Source organism: Narcine bancroftii, chromosome 1 (assembly GCF_036971445.1).
Source record: "Narcine bancroftii isolate sNarBan1 chromosome 1, sNarBan1.hap1, whole genome shotgun sequence".
In the NCBI taxonomy this organism is placed as follows: domain Eukaryota; kingdom Metazoa; phylum Chordata; class Chondrichthyes; order Torpediniformes; family Narcinidae; genus Narcine; species Narcine bancroftii.
In genome coordinates this window covers 23,172,390-23,195,958 of record NC_091469.1, presented here as the reverse complement: position 1 = coordinate 23,195,958, position 23,569 = coordinate 23,172,390, and the positions used below count along the sequence as shown (strand labels likewise).

The 23,569-nt window shown below is 45.0% G+C and overlaps 1 protein-coding gene across 16 annotated transcripts in view; it reads right to left on the bottom strand.

Annotated features, from left to right (window-relative positions):
• pip5k1ba (phosphatidylinositol-4-phosphate 5-kinase, type I, beta a) overlaps positions 1-23,569 on the bottom strand; it is a 200,238-nt gene that overhangs the window by 120,680 nt on the left and 55,989 nt on the right. For 9 of the 16 annotated variants that reach the window (XM_069922227.1, XM_069922219.1, XM_069922100.1 and 6 more), the window contains one exon: positions 16,186-16,252. The exons of 4 other annotated variants lie outside the window; for them this stretch is intronic. The gene's annotated coding sequence lies outside the window, so the exon portion shown is untranslated. Of the gene's footprint in view, positions 1-178; positions 294-16,185; positions 16,253-23,569 lie in introns of those variants that run through there. 3 more of the 16 variants (XM_069922135.1, XM_069922119.1, XM_069922174.1) reach the window with 1 other exon arrangement.

The following is a 23,569-nucleotide window of genomic DNA, read 5'->3' as shown; positions in this document are numbered from 1 at the left end:
GGACCATGGCCCCAAGTTATCTATGCCAACCACATTATAACAGAAGCAGCCGTGTTGGAATACAATTCAAAAGACAAAATAGTAATTTGGATTCTAATTCTCACTGAACAATACTGAAGCACACACAAATTTACAGAAATGTGTCTATCAAAACTGGGAAAGCTGAACAATCACTCACATTTCCAGAGTCTTCATATTCATTGACATATTTTAGAGTCATTTCTTCACCTGCAGCTTTCCCACAGCAGACCAACCAGAAAAATGAAGCTTGAATTTCTTCCTGCAAAGCCACATAGGTTGCAGGCAAATAATGATGCAAATAGTTTCACTGTGCTGAGAAAACCCATTCACCTGCTGTGGGTGGGTCTCATTGACATACCACGAGATTCAAAAAGCATTCTGCATGCTTCTCACATTTAACAATTTCCTTTCCAGGCACGCTTTCTTTTATAACGTAATCAGAATAAACAGTGCGTTTCATTATCTTTTATAATCTCATAATACCCCAAAGCAGACTGCAGTCAATAAATTAGTTATTGTGTCATAGTCAGACCTCTCCAATTCAGAAATAAGGAGATTGCAGATGCTGGAAACTGGAGCAGCACACAATGTGCATGAGGAATGCAGTGGGTCCAGCAGCATCTATTGGAGAAAACAGAATGGACAATGTTGCGGAATGGAACCCTTCATCAGGACAGGGACTGAGGTGGAGAGAAAGCTAATTTAATGAGGTGTGAAGTGTGAAGGGTAGCACTGGGGCCAGAGAGGCATTGATGGACTGGGGCAATGGTGGACAGAAGCAGATGACTGGAAGATGCCAGACAAAGGAAGAGAGAGAGGCAAGAGATGCAAAAAAAGGGTCAGGTGAAGCAGGCTGAGTGGGGTAGATGCTAGGTAGAGACAAAGGCCGCTATTGGTGGAATCTGATAAAGAGAAGCTGACGATAATGAGAGACCAGATGGAACTGTAGCCAGGGAGGGTGACAAAAGGCACTTTCAAACAGGGAAAACAACAGTCTGTAAAGGCAGAGGTTCTTCGGCCTTACGGCTAAAGATATACCTTCCTGAAGGCGCAGTGGCCGGCTCTGAGACCCTGATTCCAACCCTTCAAGGGGAAGGATAATCAGTGGAGCGCTGCGCTGAATGTACAGCTGCTGCAAGCGGCTGTCAGCCCATGACCCATCTCTCCACTCCAAGGCAGGGGTGGCGGGCCAGCTGCCAATCAAGGTTTGGTTCCACCCCACCCATTAGTGCATATCTTGGCATTGGTACCATGTAAATTACCGGGGCTGCACTCTCCAGCCTGTCTGCCTGTACTTGGCCTTGGGCCAATGGCTGTTGTAATTGGATTAACCCTTCCGGCACTGAGCTTTTGGAACCTTGTAAATGGTCTGGGCTGGACCCTCCAGCACTATAAAGGTGCCATGTGCTCTTTGTTCTCTCTCTCTTTGCCAGCTTAGGACCACCCTGCTTCACTCCAGGCCTAGAAATGTGGAAGGGTGCTGGAGAAACTGTTGAAAAGATGTGCACTGTTAAAAGGGTTGGGAGCATTTGATTAGTGTCCCTTGCAGCAGAGAGCCGTGCCTGCACTGAGTCCAGGGGTGGTGGGGTATCGTAGTGATTTTTCGTTGATCATTGTATGTACCAGTTAAGAGTGAGAGAGAGAGTATTTTGTTCCCATGCTATTTTCCCCAGTGTGTGTGGGTATGTGTTGCATCTTTTACCATTTCCCACACTTGCCTTCTGAAAATAAAATACTTCCTCATCAAAACTGTGTTGAGAGTCCTTGCCTTTGAGACCTACCAAACCTGTTCCTTCACTCACAATTGGAGCTGCAAGCAGGGTCTCAGGCATGGGGAAATGTTCTGAAACAAGAGCAAAAAAGCCAATGCAGGCACCGAGGATAGGATTCCCAGGTGGATAGTTGAGAGATAGGTATTTGAGTGCTTGGCCAGAATGCTGGCAGACCACAGTAAACCAGTGGACTGATCTGAGCAATTAGACCCACGTGGTGAGAAAATGGGGCACCATGTGGTCTCCCTCCTTAAGAAGGCAGGGTTCCCAAAAGCCAAAGGGAATGAAAGGGGTGCCTTTTGGCTGTTTGCATTCCTCCTGAGATGCCAGGTCAGGTGGTGATTACTAACCAGATCCAGCATTTTTGCAGTAAGAAGGATAGCGAGTTAGAAGAGCTCCGGCAGCACTGCTGTATACTGCAGGAAGCAGTCCAGGCTGCCCAGACTTGTGCCAATGATCTCGAGGACAGGGGGATTGAAGTCACCTGCAGGTTAATACAGTTGCAGCAGGGTGAGCAGGTCTGGCTCGTAGCCAGACCCACAAAAAATCCAAGCCCTGGTCCAGCACGATAACAAGCTGGATGCAGGCTGGGGGATGGGGATATATGGTTAAACAGTGACAATATGGGGTTGCCCAAGGAGCCTAGGTCCCACAACCACTCTTCCCCCTATTCACTCAAACCCCTACATGCTCGACCCATCACCACCCTGTCCCAGGTCCACCGCAGAGAAAGATGCTGATGACCAAGTTGTAGGGAGGCATGCTGGTGGTCACTCAGAAACTCAGGATTTCTGTGACTGCAGTGAGGGTCCGGTACCCACCCTCCTGGAGTGGGATCTACACGGGAGCCCGCAATGGGGTACATTCAGTGAGGGCACCCAGGTTATTAGAAAATGAGTGCTGGTCAATGGCATCAACCAGGGAGCCTGTGACCATAGCTTTTTAGAAAATATCCATGTGACTGCTGCCCTAGCAGGATATCTGGTCACCACTGCGCACCCAATTTAAAGTCAATGGTCCTGCCCCTCATGGCACCAGCTAATGGGAAGACTGTGCAGGATGCCATCACCCTCCTGGAAGGGCAGTGGGGGGCATGCAGTGGGGGGCATGCAGTGGGGGGCATGCAGTGGGGGGCATCCTCCTCAGCCCATAGGGCAACAGTGAGGACTAGAAGCACATTCTCTCCCTGCTTTACATTCAGGCAGCTGTACTTGGATCTGCTGCGCACAGAGTTTGAACGTGCCAGCATAGATGGGATCCTGATTTCTGCCATTTACACCTTGTGGAAAGAGCTTTGTGGGGGAAAAAGGCCAGGGAAAATCCACAACCACCCTGGGATAAAGCCTAGGGTTGCCCCTGCCGACACCAACACTGTCTCTGCTCCTCCACCACTTGAAATAGTAACCTCTTTTAAGTGCAGCACCTGGGTAGCCCTCCTGGGATCCAGGTGCAATTACTGGGGTAAAGGTGCTGGAAGTACCTCTCAAATTGCAGGGGGATTTACCCATTAAATTGCCAACCCAGCAATTTAAGAGGGATCCCACCCCTGCAATAACGCATCACATACTCACCAGAAGTACTGCCAGATGTTCAGATGCTGGTGGCCTGGTGACACATGTACACAAGTATTGACATAACCAGAATAAATGGGTCAGCCATTTTATTTTTCAAATTACTTGTGGACAAGACCTAGGTAAGTTTAACTGGGTTCCCTGACTACCTCTGAGGTAGGTCAGGGACCTGGTTGGATTCCGACTGGGTTGACTAGGTCTAACCCTTTCAAACTGCCACATAACTGAGGCGCCAAATGGTCAAATTGCTCAGAAACCTGATGACACAGGAACTTTCACCCATGGGGTGGCAGACCCCCACCCCCCTCCAATAGGATGAATGCCAGGCCTCCCAGCACATTTATTCCATTGCCCACTCCTGCCTCAGGGACCTGAGGCCACATGGACCAATAACAATCTTAATAGAATGTATTCTAGAGATCAATGTTTTAAAGGAACAATCCCTTTATACTAACAGGGGAAGTTTACATTCAGGGTTGCATGGACTACAATTGTAGAAGGGGAACCAGTTGTTGTCCCCCTTCCCTCCAAGATTGTTTGCAGCCCACAGTACAGGCCCTGCAACAAGAATGCTTTCTTTTCTATTCCTCTCCATTTCAACTCACAAGAGCAATTTGCAGTTACTTGGGACAAAAGACAAGACACATTCCACAGTCACACTGTTAGTCAGTTTTATCTGTTGCAATGTCCAGCCTATTCAACCTTTCCCAGAGGTGTCAATTGTCTCATGTTTGGTGAGTGGTGTGAACTCTGAGGGGTGGATTGCATTGGGAAGGGTTGTGGTTGTCATGTGACAGCACTACCCCCAACCTAGTCAGAGGATACATCAGCTGCCAATCAAGGTTTTGGTTCTGCCCACCCATTAGTGCACACCTTGGCATTTGATCCATGTAAATTACCTGGACTGCACTCTCAAGCCTGCCTGTACTTGGCCTTGAACCATTGGCTGTTGTAACTGGATTAACCCACCTGGCACTGAGCCATTGGAACCCTGTAAATGATCTGGGCTGGACCCTCCAGCACTATAAAAGTGCCAGGTGCTCTTTTTTCTCTCTCTTTGCCAGCTTGGGACTACCCTGCTTCACTCCAGGGCTAAAAATGTGGAAGGGTGCTGGAGAAACTGTTGGCAAGATGTGCACTGTTAAAAGGGTTGGGAATGTTTAATCAGTGACTCTTGCAGCACAGAGTGCTCTACTGAGTCAAGAGGTGGTGGGGGAATCGTAGTGATTTTTCTTTGATTATTATACGTATCAGTCAGAGAGAGAGAGAGTGTGTGTGTGTGTGTGTGTGTGACATCAGTTACCATTTTCCACACTTGCCTTCTGTAAATAAAGTACTTCCCCATCAAAACTGTGTTGAGAGTCCTTGCCTTTGAGACCTATCAAACCTGTTTCCTCACTCATTAGTATTTACTCAGGAAATTGGCACAAAGTCAAGGGAAGTAAAGAAAACAAGCAGTGAGTTCATGAAACCTGCACAGATTAAAGAGGAGGAGGCGTTTGTTGTCGTAAAGCAAATAAGGGTGGATAAATCCCCAGGGCCTAACAAAATTATACCCTTGGATCTTGAGGGAGGCCAGTGTAGAAATTGCAGGGGCTCTGGCAGAAATATTTAAAATGTCCTTAGCCACAGGTCTGGTGCTGGAGGATTGGTGGGTTTTTCAGCTTAAAAATAAAAGGCTCCAAAGTAATACTGGAAATTATAGGCTGATGAGCCTAAGAGATCTGATATACAAGTATTTGGATAGCCAGAAATTGATCAGGGATCGTTAACATGGCTTTGTGCGTAGTAGATTGTGATTAACCAATATTAGAGAGTTTTTCATGGCGGTTACCAGGAAAGTTGATAAAGAATGGGCCTTGGATGTGGTCTATGTGGACTTTAGTAATGCCTTTGAGAAGGTCCCACATGGGAGGTTAGTCAAGAAGATTCAGATACTGGGTATTCATGGTGAGGAAGTAAACTAGATTTGACATTAGCAAGACGGGAGAAGTCAGAGAGTGGTGGTAGATGATTGTTTCTCATTATGGCGGCTCGTTACTAGTGGTGTGCCTCAGGAATCAGTACTGGAACCATTGTTATTTGTCATCTATATCAATGATAAATTGGATCAGCAAATTTGTAAATGACACTTAGATCGGAGGTGTTGTGCACAGCTAAGAAGGTTTTCAAAGCTTGCAGAGGGATCTGGACCAGCTGGAAAAATGGGATGAAAAATGCCAGATGGAATTTAATGCAGACAAATGTGAGGTGTTGCATTTTGGAAGGGAAAACCAAGAAAGGACATATATGGTAAATAGTAGGACACTGAGGAATGCAGTAGAACAGAGGGACCTGGAAATAGTAGGCCCTTTTTATAGAGTGAAAAAATGTGACTGTAAAGGCGGAGATTCTCTGCCCTTACATCGCAGAATTTACCATCATAAATACTCCGTAAGCGGCTCCAAGGTGCCGACTCCAATCTCTCTTCAATCTTGAGACAGAGGTGGAGCTGAGCGCTCCGCCACACATCATGAATGAACTGCCGCTGCAAGTGGCTGGCTGGTGGGGGTGGGCTGATGATGTCATGATGATGCCATCAGTCCATGACCCAGGAGCCACCACCAGGGGTCCCAGGTGATTGGTACTGAATTTAGGGCTCCTTCCTGCCACCCGAAAATGTTCTCTTCTTGTTCCCCCTTCACCTCTTGCTCCCTCACTAAGGGCATCGAGACCAAGGAACAAGAGGGCAGCGAGGAGCCATAGGTCCAGCGTGGACAAGGAGAGTTAGAACCCGCCAGGGCCAGAGGGCAAAAGGACCTGGGTTCTGAGTTCCATGGCCTGGGAGGTAGGAGGACTGATGCTGAGGAGTGGAGATGGAGAAGCAGGGCCAGGGAGTCCAAAGGATGCAAGAGGGAAGTAAAGAGCTGGAGGGGCAGTGCCAGGCAGAAGTCATAATCCCCCATGCACCTGGAACACCTCTACGTTTCCCAGAGCGGTTCCAGCTTGCGGGGGAGTATGGGGAACGAAGATGGCCATTGCTCACTGTGTATATTAGACCTCATGGCGACAGGCAGCACCACTCCTGCTGCCTCCACATGCTCTGGAGGATGCTACGGGATGCCGCTCTCTACGGACAGAGCTGGAGGCCTGGCATAAAAACACCTACATGTAGTGGCCTGCGGACCACTCCACAGGCAGACACAGCAGTCATCAAACATGACGATCGGGCAGGCAGCACGCAGAATGAGGTGCCTGCTCCCACTGGCCGCAGGAATAGCAGTCAAATCGGCCAATCACAGCCAGCGGATCGCAGGAAGTTCCATCTGGGCCTGCGCATTGGGGCAACCAATCATTAGTCAGCCTTTATCAAGCCACACCCCGGTAGTGACACAGCCGGCTGGCTAAAAGGTAAAGCTGCAGCCCCATAAAATCAGTGTTGATTACACTCCCTTGGTACGTGAGTCTTCTTTCTACCCTTAGTAACCCCGACTGGTCCACACAGTGCTTTGGACCCAACGATGGGGGAACAGCCTACAATAAACGCTGTAGCATTGAAGCTGCCGGGCTTCTAGACGTTACAACCATGGGTGTGGTTCCAGCAGACTGAAAAGCAGTTCATCGTTCACCGGATCTCCGCAGATGACATGTGCTACTACCACGTAGTCACTGCCCTCGATCAAGACCCTGAAGCCTGCATCATTGAGTTCGTTCAGCAACTCCCGGAGCAAGGGAAGTAAGTGGCCATCAAAGGAGCTATTAAGCCGCACTTTCTGGCTCTCAAAGCGTGAGCGCGCAGCCCGACTGCTGCACATCAACGGTTTTGGGGACAGGGCCCCTTCTGCCCCCATGAGCAACATGTTGCTCTCAATGATGGTCACACCTCTTGCCTGCCGTTCCAGCAGATCTTTTTGGAGAGGCTGCCTGAAGACATCCGGCTGTTCCTCACAGAGGAAGACTCAACGACCCCAGGAGGGTGGCTTCCTGAGCAGTTACGTTATGGGCAGTGATGAGGGACTCCTGCATTTCACTTGAACAGGTGACAGCACCTCATCAGCAATGCCCAGCAAGGAAGCCCGTTGACTGACCATCTAACTGACCAACTGGCACACCCTACCAGTGAGAAGTACTGTTTCTATCATCAATGGAGGGATACCGAGGCCAGTCGATGCCGCTCCCCCTGCACGTTCCAGGGAAATGCAAAGTCCGCCCATCGTTGAGGCTGCGATGACCGGCCAAATGCATAGCCTCCTCCATGTCCAAGACTCCATGTCGGGCCAATGTTTCCTGGTGGACACCGGGGCACAGTACAGTGTCCTTCCCCCATCCAGCCTAGATGCTCGCAGTGGCAAGGTGGGCCAAGAGCTGCGAGCAGCAAACAGCTCCAACATTCAGACATTTGCCACCCGTACAATTTCCCTCCACTTTGGGGACAGACAATTCATCTGGAAGTTTACGGTGGCGATCGTACAGCAACCGTTACTGGGTGCCAATTTCCTGACAGCCAACTCACTACTGGTGTACATTAAGGAGCATCAGCTTGTACACGCCCGGACATTCCAGACACTTTCGCTCAAGGGCACCAAATTTACTAACCCCCATCTACACTCAATAAGTACAGCCAACAACGAATTTGCTCGAGCTTTAGCGGAATTCTTCTCCATCTCTAGGCCCCATTTAAACTTGGCGGAACCCAAACACAGGGTGAGACACTAAATTATTATTAAATTATTATTAACTCCTAACCAGGGTGAAACATCTCCCCCCTCCCTGAGAAACTCAACCTGGCTAAAGGAGTGATTCAAAAGATGGATGAACTCAGTATTGTGTGGCACTTCGACAGCCCATGGGCCTCCCTCCTCCATTTGGTTCCTAAGGCAGTGGGAGGTTGGAGGCTGTGTGGAGACTACCACCACCTAAATGAAGCCATTACAACTGACAAATATCCCATGCCCCATATCCAGGACTTCACCATTAATCTGCAAGGGGCACAGATATTCTCTAAGGTGGACCTCATCAGGGGTTATCATCAGATCACAGTTCACCCCAATGACATTCCCAAAATTGCCATCATAACCCCCTTTGGATTGTTTGCCATTCAGGCTGAAAAATGGGGCTCAGACTTTCCAGAGGTTGATGGACGCAGTGGGCTGGGAACTCCACTTCTCCTTCGTCTACCTCGATAACATTTTAATAGACAGCCGCACACGCTCCGAGCATGCCGCTCACTTAACACTATTGTTGTGCAGGATAAGTAAGTTTGGTTTAACCATTAATCTGGTCAAGTGCCAGATTGGTCGAGAGATAATTAATTTCCTGGGCCATTGCATTGACCAACATGGGGCCAGGCCGTTACCCACCAAAGTGGACACTATTCGTTCATTCCCCAGACCATCGACCGTGCAGGGACTCCAAGAGTTTGCAGGTATAGTCAATTTTTATTATCGCTTCTTATCTGCAGCGGCCCCACATCATGAGCCTGCTATTTCCCCTCATGGCAGGGCCCAGTAATGACATTCAATAGACACAGGAGGCGACCGAGGCTTTCCAAGTAGTCAGATTCCCTGGACAAAGCCACCCTCCTTGTGCATCCGCGGACAGACGCCCCGACCGCCCTCATGGTCGATGCCTCCAGCACAGCAGTCGGGGGTGCACTTGAGCAACTGGTTAACGGACAGTAGCAGCCGCTGACCTTTTTCAGTAAACATCTCAGGTACCAGAGCTCAAGTACAGTGCTTTGATAGGGAACTGTTAGCATTATACCTGGCAATTCAGCATTTCCGTTACTTCCTGGAGGGCAGGTAGTTCAAACTTTACACAGACCACAAACCACTTACCTTTGCTTTCAGCAAGGTGTCAGACCCATGGTCAGCCAGGCAACAACGGCACCTGTCCTACATATCTGAATTTTCAATGGACATTGACCATGTCGCTGGGAAGTCCAATGTGGTAGTTGATGGCCTATCCTGACCAGCTATCCTAGCAGTGCATGACACCACCCGGGTATCGACTATGCGGTAGATGCACAGCAGGCAGACTCTGACATACCGGCATATCGGACAGCACTTATCAGCCTGCAACTGGAGGACATTCCAATTGCCCCAGGTATCTGCATGCTCCTTGCGATACCTCAACTGCGCCCCATCATTCCAGTCTCATGGATAAGGCAAGTTTTCAATTTGGTCCACAATTTGACTCACCCACCATCAGGACTATAGTTAGAATGGTGGCCAACAGGTATGTCTGGCACGACCTCCGTAAAGAGGTCACTCAGTGGGCCAAAACGTGTACTCAGTGCCAGGCATCCAAGGTCTAGACCCACATTAAAGCCCCTCCACAGCTTTTCAAACCAATACGCCGCCATTTCAGCCACATGTGGGGCCCCTACCTGTATCCAGAGGTGCATGTTATCTATTGGCCATGGTCGACCGGATGACTAGATGGCCAGAGATGGTGCCGCTACCTGAAATCTCTACAGAGACGTGTACACGGGCATTACTGAACACCTGGGTGGCACATTTTGGGGTCCCCGAACAGTTAACATCTGACAGGAGGGCCCAATTCACTTCCAGTGTTAGTAAAAGCCCTGGGGACTCAACTCCACCATACCACAAAATACCACCCGCAGGTCAACAGTTTGGAGGAGAGGTTCCACAGGCACCTGAAGACAACTCTGATGGCCCAACTCACCAGACAGAAGTGGGCTAACTCCCTTGGGTCCTGATAGGCATCTGCACTGTCCGGAAAGAGGATCTCAAGGCATCCTCTGCCGAGTTGGTCTATAGCGCACCCCTAGTCATCCCAGGCGAATTTCTGGCAGCTTTGAAGGACTTGCGGGAGCTCCCGACAGCTACATTGTCTCAACTGCGTGAGCACCTGGGCTCACTAGCCCCAGTTAAGCCCAGAGCTCACAGACAAGCCAGCACCTTTGTCCCAAAAGACTTTACAGACTGTCACTATGTTTTTGTCCACCGGCCACTCCTTCAACTGCCTTATGAAGGGCCATATCATGTTATCAAGCACAATGGCTCCAGCTACGTGTTGAACATTGACGGCAGGGAGGAGACTTTCATGTTTGGCCAGCAGAAACCAGCCCATTTGGACGTTAACCAGCCAGTTACTCCTCCGACCCCACGGTGCAGGGGTTGGCTGCTAAAAGACAATTTCCCGATCACTGGTTTTGGCAGGGTGGGGGGGGGGGGGGTTGTGTAACGGCCTGTGGCCCATTCAGCAAACAGTTGTTGAACATGATGATCGGACAGACAGCACGCAGGATGAGACGCCCGCTCCCATAGGCTGCAGGAATAGCGGTCGAATCGGCCACTCACAGCTAGCAGATCATAGAGGGTCCAATCCGGGCCCGTGCATTCGGGACAACCAATCAGCAGCTGGCCTCGCTTAAGCCACACCCCAGTGGAAACTCAGCCAGCTGCCTATAAAAGGCAGAGCTGCAGTCCAATAAAGCAGTGTCGATGACACTCCCTAAGCGTGCGAGTCTTCTTTCTACCTCGAGCTATGACCACAGTGACCCTGCTACATTACAAATAAATAATTCTCTGAAAGTGGCATCACAGGTAAATAGGGTTGCAAAGTGAACTTTTGGCATATTGGCATTCATAAATCAAAATATTGAATATAGGAGTTGGGATGTTAAAGTTGTATAAAACATTGGTGAGTCCAAATTTGGAGTATTGTGTGCCTTTTTGGTCACCTAACTGCAGGAAAGATATCAATAAGATAGAAAGAGTGCAGAGAAGATTTACTAGGATATTGCCTGGATTTTAGGAACTGAGTTACAGGGAAAGGTTAAACTTTATTCCCTGGAGTGTAGAAGAATGAGGGGAGATTTGATAGAGGTATTTAAAATTATGAGGGGTATAGACAGTAAATATAGGTAACCTTTTTCCACTGAGGGTCAGTGAGAAACAAACCAGAGGACATGGGTTATGGTTGTTACAGTTAAAAGTTAAGAAAAATTTGGACAGATGCATGGATGAGAGAGGTATGGAGAGCCACAGACTGGGTACAGATTAATGGGATTATGCAGAAAATGGATTGTCACAGATTTAAGGGCCAAGGGGCCCGTTTCTGTGCTGTAATGTTTCTATAGTTCTATACTTCCTTTCTTCTCACTTACCTCTCCCCTAATTTTTGTCCCCTTTAACACCTATTCTAACCCAATACCTCACCCATCATCATCGCCTTACCATTTTGGATCTTTCCTCTTCTCCCCCCATTTCTCCACATAAATTCTTCCCCTCTTTCCTCCCCCCCAAAAAAAAACCTTTGGTTCCATCTTTTCTCTCATTATACCACAATTGTCACCTTATCAGAATGGCTGTTAGCCTTGATCCCAACCCACCATGCACCCCAACTCTAAGACTCATTTTCCTCCTGTTGACCCTTTTGCTTCTCTGTCTGGCATCTGTCAATGGTCTCTGAACATCATCCTTCACCTGGTCCACCAATTCCCCACTGGACCCAATCCTCTACCTCCCACTCTGTCCTCATTATACCAGATCCCTTTCCTCCACACTCTTAACCCTGATGAAATAAATGTCCTGGCCCACACCGTTAATAATTATTTTTTGGTCCCACAGATGCTGTTAGACAAGCTGAGCTCCTCCACCAGATTGTGTGTTGTTCCCCAAAGTTCAGAAGTTCTCTGCCTTTTGGAGAACTCTTACGGAGTTTGACGTGGTAGATTTAGGAATGATACAGGCTATCTTCAGGTTATAAAATGCCTGACTTATAGATATCCCATAGATACAAACAAATGCACACAAATTCAAAGTCCAACTCATGGACATTCATTTATTCAAGATCAATTTATTGTCATGTACACCAGATACACAAAAATCTTATCTTTGTTTCCCCTATAAAGGCCAATAAAGAGTTGCCAAGTAAACCAGCACCATTATTAAATCAACCAAGGGAAGTTTAAAAAAAAGAGTGCCATCCAGAGACAGAGAGGCTGTGGATCTTACCACCTTCTGAGCCCCCATAAGCTCCATAGCTGCATGACTATGTTGCCCAGTGGTGAACCTGAGCTTAAAGCCCCGTATCCGGCACTTTGCTCATCCTAATGACAGAAGGATATCAATAAGAATGAAAGAGTGCAGAGACAATTTCCAAGGATGCTGCTTGGACTTGAGGAGCTGAGTTATAGGGAAAGGTTAAACAGGTTAGGACTTTATTCCTTGGATCATAGAAGAATAAGGAGAGATTTGAAAGTGGCATACTAGATTACGAGGGGGGATAGATTACGAGGGGGATAGATTACGAGGGGGGATAGATTACGAGGGGGGATAGATAACGAGGGGGGATAGATTACGAGGGGGGATAGATTACGAGGGGGGATAGAATACGAGGGGGGATAGAATACGAGGGGGATAGATTACGAGGGGGGATAGATTACGAGGGGGGATAGATAACGAGGGGGGATAGATTACGAGGGGGGATAGATTACGAGGGGGGATAGAATACGAGGGGGGATAGAATACGAGGGGGGATAGATTACGAGGGGGGTAGATTACGAGGGGGGGTAGATTACGAGGGGGGGTAGATTACGAGGGGGGGTAGATTACGAGGGGGGTAGATTACGAGGGGGGTAGATTACGAGGGGGGTAGATTACGAGGGGGGTAGATTACGAGGGGGGTAGATTACGAGGGGGTAGATTACGAGGGGGGTAGATTACGAGGGGGGTAGATTACGAGGGGGGTAGATTACGAGGGGGGGTAGATTACGAGGGGGGTAGATTACGAGGGGGGGTAGATTACGAGGGGGGTAGATTACGAGGGGGGTAGATTACGAGGGGGGTAGATTACGAGGGGGGTAGATTACGAGGGGGGTAGATTACGAGGGGGGGTAGATTACGAGGGGGGTAGATTACGAGGGGGGTAGATTACGAGGGGGGTAGATTACGAGGGGGGGGTAGATTACGAGGGGGGGTATATTACGAGGGGGGGTAGATTACGAGGGGGGGTAGATTACGAGGGGGGGTAGATTACGAGGGGGGTAGATTACGAGGGGGATAGATTACGAGGGGGATAGATTACGAGGGGGGATAGAGTACGAGGGGGGATAGATTACGAGGGGGATAGATTACGAGGGGGATAGATTACGAGGGGGATAGATTACGAGGGGGATAGATTACGAGGGGGATAGATTACGAGGGGGGATAGATTACGAGGGGGGAATAGATTACGAGGGGGGATAGATTACGAGGGGGGATAGATTACGAGGGGGATAGATTACGAGGGGGATAGATTACGAGGGGGATAGATTACGAGGGGGATAGATTACGAGGGGGGATAGATTACTAGGAGGATTTTCTCACCGAGGTTAGATGAGACAAGAATGAGAGGACATGGGTTAAGGTTGAAAGACGAGTTGTTTAGGGGGAATTTTAGGGTGTAACTTTTCCATGCAGAGAGTGTGAAGGAGCTGCCATCTGAAAAGGTAATAAAGGCTCAATTTTGACATTTAAGAATTTTTTGGATATGCATATGGATGAGAGAGGTATGAAAGGCTATGGTCTGGGTACAGATCAAGGGGATTAGGCAGAATAATAGTTCCACACAGACTAGATGGGCTGAAAGGCCTGATGATGTGCAATAATGTACTATGAAATTAGAGATGGTCACATCTGAAATAGCAAATGAAGCAGAAACATTAAGCAGAAAATTACAGGGACTGGAAACATGAAAAAGATTGGGTTGTTGTTATTATTTTTCAAATACTTAAAGATCACAGCACAAAGTAAAATGGCAATAAAATGGCATGGTCACCTCTGGGATAAGAAGCCAAGAGAACAAAGGTTAAAACTGCCTTAAACAGACAAACAGCAAATACAAACAGAGGCAGATTTAGAAAAATAAAATCTTCACAGTTCCTGAACTTGTGTGGGCTCTGATTTTGAAGGCATTTCTTTATGTAGGCTTTAAATCCAATTTTTCTTCATTATAAAATGGGAGAATGGTAGCTGGCTGACTTAGGGCTACTTTAGAAATTGGGTTTGCATTTGTACAAAATACATCACCAAATCAGATGATCCCAAATGCTTTACAATGATTGAGATACCTTTGAAGTCCAGTCAATGCTGCAATGCAGGAACTTCACCGGCCAATTTGTGCATGGCAAGCTCTCACAAGCACCAAATGAATGATGAAATCATCGGTTTTTATTGCTGCAGATTACAGGTTAAATTTTAAACTACAGGTGGCATAGTTAGCGCGACACTATTACAGCATCAGCGACCAAGGTTCGACTCTGATACGGACTGTAAGGAGTCTATACATTCTCCCCATGATCTGCAGGGATTTTCCCCATGTACTCACTTTTCCACTCACCTTCCAAAAAAATGTAGGTTAATTGGTGTATTTGGAACGGGTTTGTGGACCAGAAGGGCCTGTTACTATGCAGTTTCTCTAAATAAATAAAAAGATTTAGATGAATTCATGCCATAGTACCCATTACACCTATTTAAGAGAGTATATAGAGGCCAAGTTTAATGTCTTTTCCAAAAGATTGTATCCCCAAGGGTGCAGCTGGGAAGGTTCTCAAGATGTTGTGAACACAATTGCTCTTAAAAGCAAATTGAATAAACACTTGAAAAGGAAAAAAATTAGGGGCTAAGGGGAGAAAGGAATGGAATGGGAGTAAATTGATTGGTTTCAGAAGAGTCAATGCTTGCACACCAGGCCAAAGACCACCTCAACTCCACGAGTCTTTGCACAATGGTAATCGAATATAATCACTTTCTTGATGCAAAACCAAATTAAGTACAAAATGGAATCAGGAATGAGCTGCTTGGCCTTTCTTGTCTGCTCTGACATTCAATACGAACACTGCTGATCTTTTAGCACATGCCATTTTTTCTGCATTAACTCAATTAATCCCTCGACTCCAAGCAATCCTGACCTTCAAATACTGATCCTCCCCTCGGTAAAAAAAAATTCCAAAGATTTATTACTCTCTGGGTGAAGACATTCTTTTCATCTAGGTCATGAAAGGCCAATCTCATGTTTCAACTTAAATGGACTGATACAAAATAGTGAGCAAGAAATAACCTAAATTCCTTAGTGGAATAAGAGCACCTTGCTCTGGGAACATCCAGTAATGTGAGACTGCAAGATGAGGTGATTGAAACCCACTGTCTTTAAGGAAGATGCTAGTTGCATTAACAGAGTTACAAATAGCTGAAATACTAGCATTACATTCCTTCTAGTACAGCTCAGTTGCCGTCAGCATTTTAACAAGGTCTTTCTAATTGTACCTCCCAAACCTTTTACCTCCATTCTCGGAAGAACAAGGTCAGTAGGTGTGTGGAATGTCTCCACCTAGAAAGTTCCTTTCACGTCATGCACCGTCAACAATATGCTACTGGGACTAAATCCTGGAATTCCCTACCTTTCAACACTCTGGGTGGTCCTTCACCACACAGATTACAACGATTCAAGGTGATAGCTCACCACCACCTTTAAGGGCAGTGAAGGTGCTGGCCTTGTCAGTGATGTCTACATTCCATAAAAAGAATAAAGAACCCCATATTTTCACCTCTTCTAAAATATTTCATTTCCTGTTCCTGGTAGTTGGAACAGTCTAGTTTTCAATTTAAATAATTAAACAGATCAGGGCTGGTATTTCTTATTCAAATTCCACACCCAATTCAATACTTCCTATTAAATATTTTCTCCTTCCTCATTCCTTTTGTGCTCAGCACTAGGGCATCAGAAACATAAACCAGAGCCATACAGCGAGAAGCAATACGTCTACAACACGCCCTCTCCGCCCCTACCCCACCCATACAAATGTACCTAACTACACTAATCTCACTTACCTGCATTAAGATCAGGAATTAATCCAATTTCTCTTCTTGAAACTTCAATTGGCACGTCTTGCGCAACCTAAAAAATTCTGCAGTTAGTTTTAATCATAATACTGCAGGACAGCTCAGTTCATTCTCAAGCATCAGCCTTTGGGTTCTCTGTCCTAATAAAACTTCTTGCCGAGTTAACTTAAACCAGTTAATTTCACTTCGTGATAGACTCTGGAGAGAACTATAAAAGCCATATCTTAAAATGAGATGCTGGTCATTTAGAAATGATAAGAGAGTTCAGAGGGTTGTGAAATTGAAATTCTTTACCACAAAGGGTTGTGAAGAGGAGTGGCTAACGTGAAAAAACATTCAAGGATTTAGATTCTATACTTTAAGATTACCCTCTGATGTTGTTGCAGGAAGTGGTGAATGCAGCTCAGAATATCACATAAATTTCCTACATCTCCATGAACTCCATCAACCGTACATTCTCACCTCCCCCCTCCCTTTGGGGAGAAGACTTAAGAGTGTGAAATCACACACTAACAGGTAAAAAAAGGCAGTTTCTTTCTTCCCAGCAGCCTGAATGAACATGACAACAATGCACTCCTGCTGCCTGTGCTTTGTACTAATTGACTTTTTCTCCCCATTCAACTCTATACCCTGTAATTGTGCTCTTGTTCTACTGCTGTATGAATGTTAGCATTAACCTGTTAGAGTGCTCACTGAAAAACCCTTCTCCCTGTCGGCACAATGTACAAAATAAGCTTTTGTTCCTTGTGGTCTTCCAGCAGGTGTCTGACTTCACAGGATTTCAATAATTGGACCATAATCTCATACCTCATTTGAGATCATTAACAAACGGTTCATTTACCATCTCTCCTTGATGTCAAGCAACAACTTCAGACTGGCCTGGGAATGATTGGCATTATAGTTAAAATTAAAGTGCAATCTGAAGGGGGTTCTGCATTAAACTTGGCACTTCTGATAGTGTTTGAAAGGTAAAAAAAAATGTAACACCAGAGGTTAAAAAAAAAATTGACCATCTCCCTGAGCAACACACCTGTGGTCAAGCGAGCATTCATTACAGTGATGACACACTAATGGAAAGAAAAATGTAAGCAAAACAAGAAAGCAAAAGGACTTTGTGCCAACCCTGCACACAGAAGCAAAGCTGGTCTTGTCAAAAAAGCAATGCATGATTCCCCCTTCCTCCCACTCCATTTTTGTCCTTTCCCCACTCATCCCTTCCATCTTTGGTTCCATCCCACCCACATTTCCCCCACTGGACTCTTCCCTCTCCACCACCCACCCTCTTCACCTCAGGTTCTGGTTCCATCAGTCCTTCCCCAACGTTTATCATGATCCCACATACATTATCTTCTTTTATTAGATTCCAGCACCAGAAGTCTGTCTCCTGTGTCAGATTAAGGAATTGCAGGATCTGCAGGAAATATTTTAAAGGGGCCTGAAATAGTGATGTCTGGTGCATGTGCGGTGAAGGGGAAGCACCTACGCTGAAATTACTCCCTGTTATATGCGGAGGAAACCTGGGACTATTTTATGCTAGAGCATGAACACTAACATTGTAAGAGCCACTTGAGAGTGGTGCATGCACGGTGAAACACATCGTATCAATATGCGACCCAGTAGCTGAATGTAAGTAAAGAAATGTGCTGTTAAACTTATGAGCCATTCCAGTCCGATGGTAGAATCCCAACACAACATGGTGGCATCAGTGGGATAGATTGAAACCCACACCATAGAGAAAAAAAATTGAAAAAAACAAAGAAAAAGCACCATTCTGATGACCAGAGCTGGAGAAGAAAATGGCCGCAGCAGCAGCAGCGTTACACCCAGTAATGGACGGGATAGCAGACGGCGTTATAGAGGCTTTCAAAAAGTTCAAGCAGAAGTGCAACCTGGCATTCAAACATTTCCTCAAGGGAGCTACACCAAAATTATTAGCAAACAGATTGGCCGACTGTGTACCAAAAATAGTAAAACAAGATCAAATTGGATTCATTAAGAAAAGACGAACAGTGGATAATGTCTGTAAATTTATTAATCTAATTCATGCAGTTCAAGGAAATAAGAAGTCAACAGTGGCTGTAGCTTTAGACACAGAAAAAGCCTTTGACAGGGTAGAATGGAATTATTTTTTCAAAGTACTACAGAGGTTCAATCTATCAGAAAAATCTTTTAATTGGATTAAAGCATTATTTAATGGACCATTGGCAAAGGTAACAGTAAATGGATATTTATCAAACCGATTTAAATTAAGTAGGTCAACTAGGCAGGGATGTTCACTATCTCCCTCACTGTTTGCTTTAGCTAAAGAACCATTGGCAGAACTGATAAGAACAGAAAATAAAATAAAAATAAAGGAGGAGTATAAAATCAGTTTATTTGCAGATGACATCATAGTATACCTAACAGAACTAGAGGTATCAGTAAATGAATTTTGTAATAAATTGAAGGAATATGGAGAAATATTTGGGTAAAAAATCAACGCAAATAAAAGTGAAGCGATGCCAATGAGTAATGCCGATTATACAGAATTTAAAAAAGAATCACCATTTAAATGGCAAACACAAGCAATCCGATACCTAGGTATTAGAGTAAATAATAATTTAAGCCACCTGTACAAAATTATCAGCCACTAATAAAGAAATTGCAGGAAGACTTAGAATATTGGAAAGAATTACCACTAACGTTGATAGGGAGGGTAAATTGCATTAAAATTGCATTGTTTTCCCACGGATACAATACTTAATCATTACCAATTCCCTTAACAGAGAAATTCTTTAATGAAATAAAGAGATAAGGAAATTTTTATGGAAAGGGGGAAACTGAAGATAGCATTAGATAAATTAACAGAGAGGTACAGCCAAGGTGGTTTGCAGTTACCAAACTTTAAAAATTATTATAGAGCAGCACAATTAAGGTATTTATCAGATTTTTATCAGACAAGATTGGACTAAGACAGAGCTAGATAAAATAGGGGAGAAGATACCGGAACATATACTTTATAAGTGGGATGAAAAGCTGATACGATATAAAAGCTCTCCAGTATTGCATCATTTACTCAATATATTGAAGAAGATTCACTTAGAAAGGGAAAAAAAACAAATTACCAACTACCAAAATTATTATTGACGCAAAATCAGCTAATCCCTTTTATAATAGATAACCTTTCCTTTAGAGAATGGGAGAGAAAAGGAATCAAAGAATAGAAAATTGTTTTTTGGAAAATAATTTATTAACATTTGAACAAATGAAGTACAAATATGGAATAACTCATGGTACAATGTTTGCATATCATCAACTGAAAGCCTACTTAAAGGATAAATTGGGAAACAGACTGAGATTACCAGAAGGAAGCAGCTTTGAATGTGTAATTACAGAAACAATGATAATAAAAAGATTTGTAATGAACATGTATGTACATCAAGCTGCAAGAGAAGGAAAATGATGAAATAAGTTATAAACCCAAACAAAAGTGGGAAAAAGATTTAAACATAAAGATAAAAAATGAAATATGGGAAAAGTTATGCTCTGGAACTATGAAGAATATAATAAACACAAGGTTATGCAAGATGCAGTATAATTGGTTTCACAGGTTATATATCACACCCCAAAAATTTAAAAAATGGGATCCAACATTATCAAATAGATATTTTCGCTGTAAGAAGGAAATGGGAACAACAGTACATGCAATTTGGGCATGTGAGCAAGTGAAAAAGTTTTGGGAAGATCTAAATCAGGTATTAAATAAAATCACAAAAAGCAACATACCAAAAAATCCAGAGATCTTTCTTCTAAGTAATACAAGAAGAATTAGGCCTCAAACTGGATGAAGCGCAAAAAAGATTTATTATGATAGCCTTAGCTGTAGTAAAAAAAATATAATGTCAACCTGGAAATCAGAAGAGAGCCTGAGAGTACAGCAATGGTACATGGAAATGAATAAATGTATTCCATTGATAAGACAAAATGACTTGATCTAGTGTGTAAAAGTAGATGACACAATTTTCTTGTTTATTTTCATTGTGTGATGACATTGTTTAATGGTTTTATTGTATTGTATACGTTGAAGGTTTAATGGGTTTGGAGGGGGGGGGGGGAAGGGGAGAAAATGCCACTGTGTATATTTAAGAGGGAAATGTTTGTATGTATTTTGATTGATATGGTTCACAGTGTGGAAAAATGTAAAAAAGGGAGCAACACTAGAGGAAAAGATTAGTTACATCCTTCTTAGGACTGGGGAGCAAGGACTAGACCTGTTTAATAGCTGTTTAATGGCTGAAGAGGAAGAAAAATAACCAGAAAGGATATTTCAAAAATTTTCCTCTCATCTGGAACCGAAATCCAACCATAGAATAAAGCGACACGAGTTCCAGGGATTAAAACAAGAGCCTGATGATTCGGTAGATAATTTCCTCACAAAGCTAAAGAACATTGCAGCAAAATGCAAGTTCAAAGAAATCAAGGAAAGAAGAGTCGACCAACTAATCTGGGGAAGCGCTCATCCTGAAGTGCAGAAAGCTCTCATGAGAAAAAACAGGTTGAAACTAGCAGATGCTGTAGACACAGCTAGGGCCTTCGAGGCCACTCGGAGGCAAATGCAATCCGTCTTCATGCAGACCAACATGCAGCCCAGAGATAGAAGGGTCGATGCCATAAAGCGCATGCAGAAAAAGACGCAGACATCCGAGAATTGCAGGAAGTGCAGCAGAATAATACACCCCTTCAATGACCACAAGAAATGCCTCGCATATGGTTTGAAGTGCAGGACCTGTGGGAAGGTCAATCACTGGGGAAAAGTGTGTAGGTCTGGCATGAAAAGAGAGAGAAAACAAGAATACAGAAGGAAAGTACACCGCATCGAGGGAAGCAACAGCGGTGACTCCGACTCACTGACGCTCAATATCAAAACAATACTCTTCCATGAGACATCCAAGAAAGGGAAGGGAGGAAAAAGTGAACTACACACCAAGATCCAAGTGAAAAGAAACATCAGAAACAAACCGACAATATTCAACTTGAAAATAAAGTTGGACACTAGATCACAAAGCAACGTCCTCCCACTCAGAATGTACCGTCAGATGTTCCCCGAGAATATGATGAACAGGTACACAGAGGAAGGCACCCTAGAAGCCATAAATGTCATGCTCACAGCCTATGGTGGCCCTGTGATTAAACAACTTGGAAAAGTCCAAATAAAAGGCAGACATAAAGGAAAGAGCATCATATGCACATTCTTTGTGGTTGATGCTGACGGATCCTAGGCCTGAATAGTTGTCAAGAATTACAGCTAATCTCTGTAAACAATGAAATCTGGGAGAAGAAAATGTCCAAGAGGATCAATAGCAACACCCTGCTTGAGCAATGCCCACCGATCACAATAAGGCCGAGCTCATGGACATGTACCCTGAATGCTTCAATGACACAGTTGTGTTCTTTGGAAATTTCGAATACCACATAACCATAGACCCAGAATGCAAACCAATAATCCATGCTCCACGAAAGGAGCCAATAGAGATGAAACAAGGCTAGAGCAGGAGCTCGAAGAAATGGAAGAAAAACAAGTGATAGTGAAAGTGGTTGAGCCAACTGACTGGGTGAATTCCATTGTAATAAAGGAAAAACTGAATGGTTGCCTGAGGATATGTCTGGATCCCAAAGACAAACCAAGCCATCAACAGAGGTCACTATCCAACACCAAAGCTGGAAGACATCACGTCTGAACTAGTGGGATCCAAAATCTTTAGCAAACAAGATGCAAAGTATGGATATTAGAATGTGAAGCTGGATGAAGAATCGACACTGCTCACAATGTTCAATACTCCATTTGGCCGGTACAAGTTCCTGCACCTAGCTTTTGGCCTAAAGGTGAGCCAAGACGTCTTCCAGAAAAAGATAGAGGAGACCTACGGGGATGAAAGGGCATTGTCAGCATTGCAGACGACATCCAGATCTTTGGTAGAGATGGAAAACCCACAATCTTCACCTATACGAGGTCATGGAGAGAACAAGAGGGGCTTGCATCAAACTCAGTGCAGACAAACACATCATGAAGAAGAAGGAGTGCCAATTCTTCGGAATGGTGTACACACCTAATGGGGTCAGGCCAAGCCCAGAGAAGGTAACAGCAGTTGCTGAAATGGAACACCCAAAGGACAAAGGAATTAAGAAGCTTCCTCGGCCTGGTCCAATATATGAGTTCCTTCACCCCACACGTCAGACCACACAGCCAACCTCAGAGAGTTGCTGAAAGAGGATGTGGAGTTTCAGTGGTCACCATTGCATCATCAGAAAAAAAGCTGTCACTTTACAAGTAGACGCTTCCATCGGAGGCCTCGGGGGAGCATTGGTACAGAAAGAAAAATCAATAGCCTTTGACTCAAAAACCCTGACAACAGCAGAGATTCAATATGCCAATATCGAAAGGGAGCTGCTAGCAGTCGTATATGGATGCGAAAAGTTCCACAAATTCCTCTATGGGAGACAGTTTATGGTAGAGAGTGATCATCACCCGCTGGAACTCATCCAGAAAAAGAACCTCAGCAAGGCACCAGCCAGATTACAGAGGCTACTCCTCTGGCTCCAATGTTATGATTTCACCTTGAAGTACAGGCCAGGGAAGGAAATGGTGCTCGCTAATGCCTTGTCACATCTTACCCCAAACAAAAAATACAAAATAAAAGACATGGAGATCAAGGTACATAACCTTGTGAGTGTGACCAGTAACAAACTAAACCTGATTAAAGAAACCACAAAGGACGAGGTGCTGCAGCTGCTCTCGCAACAGGTGAAAGGATGGCCAGAAAGGATAAAACAGGTGCAGCCTTCAATATATCAGCATTGGTCTGTCAGGAACAACATATCCCTGGAAAACGGTGCACTGTTGGCAGGGTCTCGGCTGATAATACCAGAGATAATACAAAAAGAAATTCTGGGAATGGAGAAATGCAAACTCAGAACAAAGACAGCAGTTTACTGGACAGGCATGACTAAAGACATTGAAAAAATTGTAGCTACGTGTCCAGTATGCAAGAAATACACAACTAAAAGAAGAGATGATTTCCACTAAAATACCTGCCAGGCCATGGCACACTGTGGGAGCAGACCCATTCACAGAAAACCAAGAGTGGTATCTGATTGTGTCCTGCTACTACTCCAAATTCCCCTTCATCAGGAAAGTGAAGGACCTGAGAGCACCAACCATCACTGCTGCAGTACGAGGACTCTTCACGGAACAGGGGATACCCGAACAAGTGATATGTGACAATGGGACCCAACTCACTTTGCAGAATATGGTTCACCATCACTACATCATCACCATATTACCCCAAGGGCCATTGATTAATTGAGAGGCAAGTACAGACAATTAAACCCACTC